Genomic DNA, 12,381 nt, shown 5'->3' with positions numbered 1-12,381 from the left:
GTTGGAGTAGAAACACCACCCGCAGATGGTGGACAAGTCTGTCCATTCGTTGAGGTTCGAGTAGAAACACCTCTAAAATTAGTATGTAGGATTTTGAAAGAAAAGAACGTAGAGGAACTCGAAAAAGTCCATATCAGACAACACCCTAATAGGAAGAATCAAAATTTATTAATGGCTCTTAGCACTTCATACTTGACAACACATTTCAAAAAATATACCAAACACTTCGAAAAGGCCAAATTAAGTCTCAAAGAAAAACGGTTTGTGGACTTAATATTTACAAATGATTTTGAATTTAGGTAACATCTTTAAAACTCTTCATATTCATTATAATGTTTTCTTAACTCTTATTAGGATGTGTTTTCTTAAATTTCTTTACAATGAAATTTTATTCCAATGTGAGCACACCACCCCGACCAAAGAAAATATATGTACCATGAAAATTAAAACTTATCTAGACTGTAAAATAGTTTATGTCTAGGCCTATACTCTAGATTTGAGAAATATTAGACAACCCAGACATAGAATCCACAAATTTTTCTTCTCTACAATGTCCCATATCCAGCTCTTAACTCAATATGTTTTGTACATATTATGCCTACTCTTTTTGAAGACACAATTAAAAAGAGATGCAAATATTTAATATATCATTTGATGACTTAAAGACTGTTGGTGTTTTAAATAACCTTTCTAATATTTTATTTTTCAGCTACTTAGCCATATGACATCCTAATATGGGACTTTGCTAATCTTCATCCCTATTATACAAAGTGGATATTTTATATTTTCTGCATAAGCTTGACATTCAAACAAATCCAAATAATTATAAACCTTCCATTGATAAACAACAAAATGGGAAGATAAATATTTGATTGCTTCGGCCTTGGTAATACATTAAACTTCTAAAAAAAATTGGAACGCTCCATTACCAAATAATTTTCTTCCATGTTTATGTTTTCCTTGCCTTGGTAAAATAACAGCTCGCGTTTGTGGATTTCCTTAAAAGTATTAACTCGCCAAGCGCCTCTTTAATAGCTCAATTCTTGATCCGGATTTTAAAATTTCCATGGAAAACACTAAAGAATAAAACAGACTGTGGAATCTACTATATGATGCACGTGAAAACCTATGCAGGAGATGAAACATAATAAAATTGTGATCTTACAAAATAAAATGTAAGTAATAAAGTTTTAATATTTTGATTGTTTGGGAATTCTCAATACTAACATGTTGATACTTGTTTTTTTTGAAGGCCGGTGGAATAATTGAGACGCTTAGGATAAAATATAGTATAGTGATCTTGAAGTCAGTGCTAACACTTATAGCATCTCATTGCCTAAAAAATATAGTGACTTATAAAATGAGCTCAAAATATGAAGAAATGTGTAGAAATTTGACACAATTGTAACATTTGACACAAATTGTGATCGATTTTTAAAAAACATTTTGATCGACTAGTTTGAAAATTCTGGGACACTCTTTAAAAATTTTATTTTTTTTGAAAATGTGAGGGGAATTAATTTTAATATTTGAAAAGTTGAAGTTTTAAAAATAAGGCTTTGTAGACAACTACATATCTTACCTTCCCGTCGAATCTGGGAGAGATTGAAAGAATTTTAATGGGAAGTATGTCATAGGCCTTTTTTAACTTTTTTCAATATTAATTAACCTCATTATTAAAGAGTCGCCACATAATTTCAAAAATTAGGAAATTAAGATATGTGAGTTCGGCGTTTGGTTACGTGTGTGAAACGGTTTTTTAGACGCTATGTCCCACAACGCCCCTAAGGTCTCTACTAATTAATTTTGACATTTTTTTTAAAATTTCTTACCCTTTACATTTTAGAAATTTTCCATTTTAAACATTTAAAGAGTTTGCATGAGATAAAAAAATAAATAAAATAAATAAAAGAAAGACAAAAGAAAACTAAAACAAATAAAACTGTACAAAGAAAACAAATTGTTTTTTTTATTTTATTTTTTATTTTTTACTTAGAGTTCTCAAATGGTCCTTAAAGTTTTATAAAAGTTTACTAATATATAATTCAACATCTTAGATCTAATTATTCAAATAATAATAATAATATAATAATAATAAAACTGTACAAAGAAAACAGTTTTTTTTACTTAGGGTTTTTAAAATTCAAATGACCCTTAAAGTTTTATAAAAGTTTATTAATATATAATTCAAAATTTTAGATCTAATTATTCAAATAATAATAATAATATTATAATAATAATAAAACTGTAAAAAGAAAACAGTTTTAGTTTTTTTTTTAACTTCTTATTTACATTAAATTTTCTGTTTTTTTTAGTTATATTTTATTTTATTTACATGTTAAATATGTTATTAATGTTTACATAAATCATACATAAAGTTAAAGACCCTAATTAGCTAATAATCATACATACAATCATATTATATAATAATCATATTATATAATAGAAAAACCAAAAGAAATTTTATTATATAAACACAAAAAGCTTTCTTAACTCAGGTGGATGAACTTTTTTATTTCAAAGGGGCAGCCTAAAGGCACTTGAATATTAAAAAGTGGGGTTTTGAAAAGAAGAATAAGGTCACATGAAATGTGAAAAGAGAGAGAGGAACCCATTTTGCTAAGGTGTTAAGAGGGGTATTTATAGATAAAATTATGAAACCCTAGGGCCTTGCACTTGAATATTAAAATGTGGGGTTTTGAAAAGAAGAAGGTCAAGTGAAATGTGAAAAGAGAGAGAGGAACCCATTTTGCTAGGGTGTTAAGAGGGGTATTTATAGGCAAAGCTATGAAACCCTATGGCCCAAAGGCCCATTTAACACACTTTTCCGTTGGAATGAGGTTTCTCTTTTAAACATATACAAATGTTTAAAAAAATTTATCAATCTCCACTTGACATGTCACCAAATGTCAAGTAGGATTTAAGCTTTTAATAATAATGATATAATACTTGGTCATTTTAGTTTTTAATAAAAAAAAAATACCAAGCCTTCAATCTTTTCTTCCACACACGGTTGAAACTTTCTTTCTTGCATCTTCTTCCTTTTTTTTGAATCTTCCCTTTCATTCTTTGACCGCACATGATAGGATCGAGATTTCAAGATTTGTGGTTGTCACCATCAAGAAGGTGACCGCTGTCTTCACCTAATTCTTTTTTAGCATTTGATTTCATGGGTCGGATCTTGGGCATGGGTTGGTCCATTAGTCGGGTCATCGGTCGGATCCGTCAATTGGATCCTTTCCTTGGCCTTACTTCGGGTTGACTTGCCTTTGATTTGGATCTTTTTGGCCCTATTCATAAATTTGGTCCCGATCTTACATGTGGATCTTGGATTGACCCATTTCCCTTTATCCTAAAAAAGAAATAAAATTAAAACAAACAAGTATAGAAAGTAATTTTATTATTATTAATTATTCCTATTTCTAAGGAACAATTCTAATTATAATAAAATGCTAACTAATTAAGTCAAATAATTAAATTGCAAAACCTAATCTAATAACTAATCTAACAAACTTTTATAAAAACGTTAATACATATTTTCTAAAATATATATTTTAAATATAATTAATTAAATAAAACCCTAAATATTCTAAGTATAATAACTTCCCTAAGTGTTGTAACATAGACAAATTACTACTTAACTTATTAAGAATCCAAAATCAATTATTTTCGAAACTCAATTGTTCTAAAATTAATCGTCTTTAAAATAAATCGTGCAATAAGCCCGTGAATGAATTCGTGAAACTTGTATAGTCCCAGATTTATTAAAAGCATAAACTATAAAATTGAGGGGTAAAAAATGAGTGTCTACACAAATGTATAGAGATTTCACAATTGTATAGATGAACATGGCTTTATAAGGCACTAAACGTAGCTTTATGAGGCACTAAACATTACATTATGAGGCGTTGAACATGACATTCGCTTGTTGTTCCTAAGCTTTTGCTCAAGAATGTCAAACTCAAAAGTATCGTAACATGTTATAAATTTGTGTATGACCAATCCTACACCATTTCCACTAGTTTGATGCATGTCCTCAAAATTAAAAAAATGTTAATAACTATAGGATTTTTGTTCAAAGAATAAGATTTGTGTAACAAGTTTCTATAGGGTCAAGCCAAATCAATTTTAATTTGATTTTAAGTAATCACATTTTTCTAATAAGCCTCTATTGAGTCTCTTCCCCATTGAGTGATGACTCATGTGGCTATAATGGTAAGTTCTCAATGTGATGAGAAACATTTGTATCTAGTTAGATCTTAAGTTAGAGGTCGGGAACAAAGAAAGCTAAAAATTAATTTGACAAAAAAAACTTGGTCGACTAGAGGTTGAAGACGACTAAGGTCCTTCACCAGTGATCGAGGAACGTCACTAGAAAACTGGTAACCTAGTTTTTGTCTGAGGTAACGAGGTCGCTTTGCTTGCGACCGAGAAAAAAACTCAAGCTTGTTTTTCGAACAAGAGTCCGACTAAGAATTCATCAAGGTGCACGACCGAGAATTCATTAGCCGTTCGACCAATGGAATTCCCTACTAGATTAAGAGGATTTTTTTCCTTCGACCGAAGGATGTTGGTTATCGTTCCGTTACCGAGAGGTTAGGCTTTTAGCCTAGTTTTCAACTGAGACCAACCCATATGCCGACCCAAGACCCGATCCACACATGCCTAAATCCTTATTTGTTTTTTTGTTTTATTTCTTTATTTTTACACTTTTATGTCTTGTTTGATTTTTATAAAATAAAAATAAAATAGAAAAATAAAAATAATATTTTTAATAAAAATAAAATATTTCTTTTTAATTAGGGTTTGTTTGACTCGTTTTTCAAGATTTCGCTACATTAATAAATTGTCAAAGTTTGGGCCATAGTTTCACCAAACCACAAATTGTGGGTTTTAAGTTACATTGAAACTTGAAGGATATAAACAAAATGTAATTTTTTATTCCAAGAAAAGCGTTTATAAATAGTTTTGTCTTTCACAATTCTAAACATAGCTTGTCCATCATCATTTTTGACGTCTACCAAGAAGATGAGTTTCGAGATTTCAATGTTCATCTTCTTTAATCGTGTGCAAGTTTATGTAAGTTTTACCTTGTATATCTATGTTTCTTATTTTTATCTTTATATTTGAATTAATTATAAATTTTCTTATATCTATAGTTTTTTATACTCAAATGGTATATTGTCAATATTTTTTCTTTTTAAATAAGAACTTCTTCTTATTTTTGTGTAGCCCATTTTTTAAAGGAAAAAACTCACATAGACATATATATACTTCTTACACATATGTACTTGTACAACTTACTTAGACGTATATACTAATAAAAGATCATTTAAATATGCGTACTATCAAAAATATGCTCATTTAACTTAAGTAAACATAGTTAATTTTTACTTTTTACTTTATATATTTATTAATTAAATAATAATATATTTTCTCACTCTTTTTTTTCATTAATTAAACCATTTAAATTTATCTCATTTTTAAATTTTTTATTATTTTTATATTAGTTTCTCTTTCTTTCATTTCATCATTTTTTTATCTTTTTTTATTTCTCTTAGTACTCAAATTTTCATTTTGAATTTTTCAAAAGATTTTAGTAACTTAATTATGAATTTTGTTCTACTGTAATATTTTTGTGAAAGTTTTATTTCTTTATTTAATTTAATATTAACAAAAATGAAATTAATAATTTTTTATTTAATTTTTTATTCATGACTTATAGGAGTAGTAAGGAATATTGTTTTGTCTAATATTTGATTATTATTCTTTTATTGTTTGATGAATGAATTGATATTATTAGAGGTGACAATTTAGTTAAATTTCATGTTGGCGGGTTCGGGTTAGCAGGTTAAAGGGTTCAACGATTATAACATAAACTTGACGTGTTTAATAAATCCGATCAAAAATCTCTAACCTGAACCTGACCTATTTATTTGTGTTTGACCTGAACCTGACTCGTTTAACCCAATTTTACATAACTCAACTCGAACCAAACCCAATATAATTAATTCACATCTCTATATTTCAAATTAAAATGTGATCAATACAAAATAAAGATGAAGTTAAATCACAAATTCACTTATAAAAAAATTTATAAAAGAAAATGAGTGAGTGAATAAGAACAAATAACACAAAACTTAACAAAAGAAACTTGTAAACGGGTTATCGGGTCTATTTTGGGTCATGTTAGGCCGACCCAATTTGGATGACAATTTAGGTAAATTTTAGGTTGACAGGTTTGGGTAAGCAGGTTAACGAGTTCAACGATTATAACCTAAACTTGACTTGTTTAATAATTCGGGTCAAAAATCTCTAACCTGAACTTGACCTATTTATTTGTGTTTGACCTGAACCTGACTCGTTTGACCCAATTTTACATAACTCAACTCGAACCAAACCCGATATAATTAATTCATATCTCTCTATTTCAAATTAAAATGACATCAATACAAAATAAAGATGAAGTTAAATCACAAATTCACTTATAAAAAATTTACTAAAGAAAATGAGTGAGTGAATAAAAACGAATAACACAAAACTCAACAAAAAAACTTGTAAACGGATTATCGGGTCTATTTTGGGTCATGTCAGATCGACCTGATTTTGACATGTTTATTAATTAGGTTAAACAAGTCTTAATTTTGATATGAACAAAAAAATACATGACTCTAACTTGATGTTTTCGTGTTCGGTCCGGGTCGTACTTTCGTGTCGTGTCCAAAATTGTCAGCCCTAAATATTATTATTCATTTCTTGATTATTAAATTATCTGTTAGGTACCATAATTAAACTAATTTATTTTTAGAAGAGGATTCCAATTAAAGTGTCATAATTTGTTTTAAAAGTAATTAATCTCTATTCATATTTATTTTTCGAAAAAAAAAAATATTATAGTAAAACACAACAAATTTAGTTTTTTTTTTTAATTAGGGTAGTATCATAACACATTATACAAATTTGTCCACTTTGTTTACCATATAAAAAATGGTCTATTAATTGTTTCTGTGTGATTTTTTATTTTTATTATTATTTTTTGTTTACTTTAATTTGAAATAAAATCATATATATTCAAATATACTCTAAGAAAAAGATAAATCTATTAATTCTTACATTTTTAATGATTTTTCTTTTACAAAATCAATTTCTAGGAAAAAAAGGCACTTTAATGTCCTTTTTTAAACAAAAAAAAATGAAAAATAAAAGCAATTTAATGTAATGAAAAAATATTATTACTTATATCAATCTTTTTAACAACCAAAAAATATTAGCCAAATTTAATTAATCCAACTATTAACGTTATTTTTTTTTCTTTTAATGTATGTTTGGATCGGTGGAATTGAAATTGAAATTGGCATTGCAATTCCAATTTCAATTCCATGAGAATTGACATTTAAATACAATTCAATTATTATGTTTAGAAAAAAGTATAAAATTATAATTCAATCCCAATTTCTATGTTTGAGAAAATTATAGAATTGTAATTAATCTCAATTTCTATATTTGTAAAATAGAATATAATAGAAATAATTTTAATATATATTATTTATCTTATTAAAATATTAGTTTGACAAATTTCATTAAGATTTTAAAGATTTTTTTATGTTTTGATTTTTATTAAAAATATATTAGTTTAACATGTTAACTTAATATATTAAAAATAAAAATATCGGTTCGACATTTTAACTTCCAAAATTCAAAATTAAAATATTGGTTCAAAATGTTAACTTTTTAAATATATTTTCACATTTTTTTCACGTTTAATAGGTTTTTGACATGTTTAACATGTTCAGCACGTTTAACGCATTTTTTATATTTTTTGCACGTTTAAACACGTTTTTGACATGTTTAACACATTTTCACACTTAAAACACATTTTCACACGTTTATTATGTTTTCATGTTTATGACACGTTTAACATATTTTTGACATTTTTAATATGTTTTGACAAGTTTAACACGTTTTCCAGGTTTTGACACGTTTTTCACATTTTTGGCACGTTTAACACGTTTTTCACACATCTTACACATTTTTAGCACGTTTAACACGTTTTTAACATATTTGACACGTTTAACACGTTTTGACAAGTTTAACACATTTTTGGCATGTTTAACATATTTTTAGCACATTAAACATGTTTCGACACATTTAACACATTTTTCACGTTTAACAGATTTTTCACATTTTTGACACATTTTTTTGCACGTTTAACACATTTTTGACACTTTAACACGTTTAACACGTTTTTCACATGTTTAATATGTCTTCACGTTTTTTGCTCGTTTAACACGTTTTTATTAAGTTTAACATGTTTTCCACATTTTTGGCACGTTTAATACGTTTTTAACATGTTTAACACGTTTTTGGCACGTTTAACACGTTTTGACAAGTTCAACACATTTTTGGCATGTTTAACATATTTTTAGCACATTATACACGTTTTGGAAAATGTAATACATTTTTTACGTTTATGGCACGTTTAACACGTGTTAAACGTGCCAAAACGTGAAAAACGTACCAAAACGTGTTAAGTGTGTCAAAAACGTGTTAAATGTGTCAAAAACATGAAAAACGTGTCAAAAACCTATTAAACGTGCCAAAAACGTGTTAAACATGTCAAAAACATAAAAAAAATGTGTTTAACATGAAAACCATGTTTAACGTGTCAAAAATATATAAAAAAACTTGTTCAACGTGTCAAAAACGTGAAAAATGTGCTAAACGTGCCAAAAACGTGAAAACATGTTAAACGTGTGAAAATCGTGTTAAAAACATGTTTAATGTGGTTAATGTGTGAAAAATGTGTTAAACATATTAAAAGCGTTTTAAACGTGCCAAAAACGTATAAATACATTAAAATTATGTTAAACATATCAAAAAAATGTGATCAAAATACCAAAAACGTAAAAAAACATTTAAACTTAACATTAAATACTAAAATAATATTTATATTAATTCTCTTACAATAAATTTATACACCTAGTCTCATATTTATTAAAGTTAATTAATTTTTTATCTGATTTTTATATAGACATGACAGGTACACGAGAGCATCAGCATCAATGATTGGAAGTGAAAGTCCAATTGGGACATTGTCTTCAATTTCTTCCCTTCTCCATCAGCTCCTGACTGAATACAATCTGGATGCTCATGATCTCACAAGCCTAGACGCTTCATGTTCCTTCTTCATCCGGATTGCTCAAGACGAAGAAACCCTCTCATGGACAGAGGCTGCGGCTTTGGATCTCTACAAGAAGAAACTTCTCAGCTTTGAGTCTATGACAGCGCCCGTGAATTCTGTTCCAGGTGGGGGAAATCTCAAGTGCTAACCGGATCGGTCATAGCATTGGGGTCAACAATTTATATAAACTATCCTAGACATTTAGTATCACTCTCCTCTTTGAGGAGAGATGGATTTCTCCTCTGGATTCAAAACCCTTTTCAATGACCATTTTCTCACCTTTCATCTTCTAATCTGAACTCAGTCTGAGAATAAGATGGATTGAGAAAAAAAAAGTTAGATTAAATTTCAGGATTTTTAATCTGTATACAAAACTCTATTTCAAAGAAATGATTCTTACCTTTCATCTTCCAATCAGAACTCGATAATCACCTAAGAAATCTTAATCTTCTGTATCATTTGTGGTTTATTTGTGCTCTATTACTTGTGATAACAGTTTATTTATAGGCACATTGAAATGAGAAGGCGGCGGCTACTATGAGAAAATGTTGCTAGGTTAAGTTCCGGACATTTCTTATGGGCCCGACCCGATCACCGGGCCCAGTTTTGTTAATTAGACTTTAAAATTTTATCAATTATTTGTGAAATGGATTTAAACTTATAATAAAAATTATAATGAAACAAGAAAATTATTTTCAATTTTAAATTATTCATTTATTTCAAAAAATTTTTTAACTAATATATAAAAAATTTATTTACAACTTCAACCCGAACCTGAAGCATTTTATCCTCGAAATTGCTTCTATATGTGACAAATTTTTAAAGACAAATAGTAAAGGACAATCTAATAAATCATAAATTTGAATTTAAATTATATAATAATATTATATTACACGAGATTAAATGCAAAAATATATTATTTTAACAAAATAAATATTTGTTAAGAAGTCTGCAAAAGTTATATAGTAAATCACCATTCCATTAATATTCCAACATAATGAGTACTTATCAAAACAACCATCATCCATGCATTCACATACAAAAACTATAATTGATATTCCAACATATTAAACACTCATCAAAAAAGAACAATTATCCATCTATCCACATCCAAATTAATATTAACTATACCTCAAAAATTAGTTTTGAAAATGTAATTATAATATAAAAATAAATGAAAAGGAGATTGAAATTAATCTTTACTTATCCATATAAATATGAAGGTTAAAAAATTGTGTGAAGGATTGAGTTACTTTCTAAATCTAAAAATATGAGTTTATGTATAAGCTTAATTTTCAATTGAAATTTGTACACACAAAATAAAGATCTTCAATTGTGGAGCTAAATTTAAATTATTATACATAAATTCAAACACATAAATTTTTGCAGTTTTACTTCCCACGTATTTAAATCCTCGTATTATCCTCATTTCGTGCTGAAAATCATTTTATAAGGTGATGTAGGGCTGTGCAAAGAAACTAACAAATTGGTAACTTAACCGAACCGATAGTTAACTGGTTTCATTTTAACGGTTTATTGGTTAACTGGTTCTAGCGGTTCAAGTTAACTGGTTTTTTACCGGTTAAACGGTTCAATTTTCGGTTTATCTATTTTTCTAACGGTTTAACCGGTAAATCGGTAATAATTTAAACATATATTTTTATATTTTATAATTTGTATTAGTTATTTTATAAATAATAGATATATTATAAATAATATTTAATTATCTATAAAAAAAAAATTAATTTTTAAATTATATTTTATGTAGAATATTTTTTTAAATATTATAATTTATATAAAATTTTACAAAATAAAAACAAACTGAAATAATTTTATTAAAATATGTAAAATTGTTTTTATAACGATACAATAATTTGGAATTATAAATTAACAAAATTAAAATAGTCAAATAAGTTAAAACTTGATGTCATCAACCTTCCCTTCATATTTTAACTTTATGTAGAATGAACGTGAGGTCAAAATTCTATATTGATTCGAAGTAACCCATATGTTCCCCATTTTTTGACGCTGAAGGCATCCCCGAGAGCGAGGGATTTCGTAACATTTCTGATTGGCTGTCTTCCAACACTTGGTGGGTAAAAAATCGATATAATGAATTTGAATTTTCTCAATAAACATATAAAAAACTAACAAAATAGCTATAGAATATATTATATTATTATAATAAAATAATATATTATAATATATTATAACATATTCTTAAATATATCAATAAAATATATTTTAATAATAATATATTATATTATAAACAATATAATATATTATAATATAGAACAGAAAGGAGGGAGAAGACTATATAATAGGAGAGTGCAAACAATAATTAAAAAAAATCATTTCAAAAATTTATTATTTAATTTCAAAAATTGAATTATCAGTTCCTGGTTAAACCCGGACCGGAACTGATCAAAACCGGTAGAACTAGAACCGGTAAAATCGATACCATTAATGGCCGGTTAACTGGTTTGTAAAATAAAAAGGCAAAACCGGTCTTAACTAGAACCGTTTAACAGTTTAACCGGCCGGTTGAACCCACTTAGTATGATGTTTGAACTAGTTTTTTTATATAATTTAATATGATTTTATTGAGGAATTGTTTTTAGTTGGATCTTTTTAATTTAATATATTACTTAAATATTCTAGTAATACAAAATGTATTTTTATAGCTAATCTATTAAACATTTAACAAAAATAACATATTTAAGATTATAGATGTTAAATATAATTATTTATCGAACATATACTTTGTGAAATTTATTCACTAATTAAAAAATAATAATTATTATTATGATTTTAGAAATACATTTATATTTATATTTATATTGCCACGTGTAAATCAACTTTTAATCGCACCAATTAATCGTACTTATAATTATTCATTTACTTATATATTTTTACTTAATAATTTTATTTAAATTAGTAAATAATAAATTATTATAAAATTATTATTTTATTTTAAATTTTAATTAGATTGATAATTTTAATTTATATACATATAATCTATATTAGAATAAAATATTTACTAAATAAATATGGAACTAAAACATTAAATAATAAAAATATTTTAAAATAATAATTGTTTTTATTATTATAAACTTATTTTAATTCGAATGACAAAAAATTTATATATTTTATATAATAATGTATTATAATATTATTATATATATAAAAATTAAGATTAT

The 12,381-nt window shown here is 26.5% G+C and overlaps 1 long non-coding RNA gene across 1 annotated transcript; it reads right to left on the bottom strand.

The window, feature by feature from the left end:
* Positions 1 to 9,027: 9,027 nt before the first annotated feature.
* Positions 9,028 to 9,660, bottom strand: LOC124922719. The gene is made up of 2 exons (XR_007097858.1): positions 9,582 to 9,660; positions 9,028 to 9,486 (listed from the first exon to the last, which is right to left on the bottom strand). It is a non-coding gene; the product is annotated as an uncharacterized LOC124922719 (long non-coding RNA).
* Between the last annotated feature and the right edge of the window lie 2,721 nt (positions 9,661 to 12,381).

This window comes from Impatiens glandulifera, chromosome 1, assembly GCF_907164915.1.
Source record: "Impatiens glandulifera chromosome 1, dImpGla2.1, whole genome shotgun sequence".
NCBI classification, from domain to species: domain Eukaryota; kingdom Viridiplantae; phylum Streptophyta; class Magnoliopsida; order Ericales; family Balsaminaceae; genus Impatiens; species Impatiens glandulifera.
This window is presented reverse-complemented; position numbering and strand designations above follow the sequence as displayed.